Source organism: Ptychodera flava, chromosome 16, assembly GCF_041260155.1.
Source record: "Ptychodera flava strain L36383 chromosome 16, AS_Pfla_20210202, whole genome shotgun sequence".
NCBI classification, from domain to species: domain Eukaryota; kingdom Metazoa; phylum Hemichordata; class Enteropneusta; family Ptychoderidae; genus Ptychodera; species Ptychodera flava.
The window spans coordinates 1,912,558-1,914,622 of record NC_091943.1 but is presented as its reverse complement, the minus strand read 5'-3'; positions in this window follow the sequence as shown (position 1 = coordinate 1,914,622).

Sequence of the window (2,065 nt, the reverse complement as noted above, 5' to 3'; positions counted from 1 at the left end):
CGCTGGGAATGTAGCTGGTCCTGTGGGTTGTATCACTATGGATTATATTCCTCTGCTTTGCATGCTTGGTCATGTGGGTTTTATGGTTAGCTCTGTCCTGCCTGTGCTGCTGGATAGACTGAAAAACATATTGATTTCACTTGAAAACAGTAAGATACACAGAACTAAAGCACAAATATTATAAAATCCACAAGCTTGCATACATGTAACAGGAGAGCACTCTACCTGTTGTGAGGTTTCTGGGTCAATTTAGGAATTTCCTGAAACTTCTTTGAGTGGGTCCTTGGGAAGTACATATAATTAGCCAACACTGGCGAGTCAAGAGTAGTACCAGTACAGCTCTTACTTCAATGTGTCAATCAGCCAGGAGAGCGCAGTAATTACTGAAGGTCAAGTTCAAACATAGTGATTCACGCGACGATCCGCATGATAGAAATGAAATAGGATTTCAACTGCAGCTTTCCTCCATAGCCTCACCTGTATTTTGGCCTTGATAGGTACACTATGCGGCAAAAGGAGCACTGTTCCTTGCATTCTATCACTAAAGTAGACACAGGCTGCATCAGAGCACTTGAACTTCCTTTCACATTGAAGTAAACCTCATGTATGTGTTTCAGACAGAGACAGAGAGAGAGAGAGAGAGAGAGAGATAAAAGAAATAGGCTTTAATTATGCAATGCACAGAAAAGGCAGTACCTCGACAATGAGTCTTTTAACTCTTGTAAACCTGCATTAATTGTATTCTTCACATACATGTCAAAAAAACAAATATACAAAATATTGCAACTATGAAACTACTTTGCATGCATGATAGGCATAATTGTGTGCTGAAAATCTATTACTAGTATCTTTATGAAAGGCAAACGATGATCGACAACTAATTAACGCTCTCAATTGACACAACATGAGAAAATTATATTCTTATCATACAAGTTAGATTATTAAAAAAGTAACATTGTGTTCATTAAAATAACTCTTGTAATATCTCTTCTTCTACAAAACTTTTTACAAGTAAAAGTGAAGTCTTTGAAACATTGAGAAAATGTACATGCATGTGTCGTTTCATAACTACCAATGAACGATACACCGACCATTTGCATGAACAACCCACCAGTCAAACTACATGTACTTGTATTCTGTTAGAATACATAGGACCGAAATTTTAAGAAGTATACAACAATTTTCTTCTCCGAATGATTCAAGGAAGTTTGAGTATGTACAAGCATGCAATACTGGCTTGCCCGCGTGATGCGCCCTCTACAGTTCAAAGTATGGATTTTACTTTCTTTTTCTGTTCCAGTATAGCTGGTGTGTTGCAGAATTAACTGCAATAAACAAGCTGTTTTTGCATGTTTTCAACATCAACTCTTTTCATGAACTGCCACAAGAGATTTTCTTGTGTATGGGCCTCATCAAGGGAGACAAATTTTACTTTACATAGCATGATTCCCAAAGAAGCAGAATTCATGCAAGCATTTCTCACATCACTGAATGTAAAACCATGCAATCTGGTGGCCTTTCTCGCTTGTCGTACTGTGCTACCTTGCACAGACCTATCTTTCTCATTCCTTCCGCAATGTACTGGTATGTACTGTATTAAAGAAGGGGTGGTCATCCGAACTGTGCCTTTGCAACTTTCCTGTTTATAAACAATATATATTCATGCATGCCTCATGTCAACACAGGCACTTTTGAAGTTGAGGGCCTTTACTACCAATTATGTGTGCTTGACTTCACAATTGCTGGAGGGGGACAGGGTGGGGAGTTGAGGGTACTCATCCCAGATGTGGGTGCAGGTTTGCCTTTGGGGTTCTAACTAGCTAAAATATATATTTTCAATTAAGTTGGAATCTAAAGGATACATTTTGGACCATGTTTTTATGCGGAAGAATTAGGTCACAACCTATCTAGTTTTTTTAACAAAATAATAGGTCTCTGCCTCTGTCTGTCTGTCTGTCTGTCTGTCTGTGTCTCGCTCCCTCCCTCTCTCTCTCTCTCTCTCTCTCTCTCTCTCTCTCTCTCTCTCTATATATATATATTTATATAAATATATCTCAAATACGTA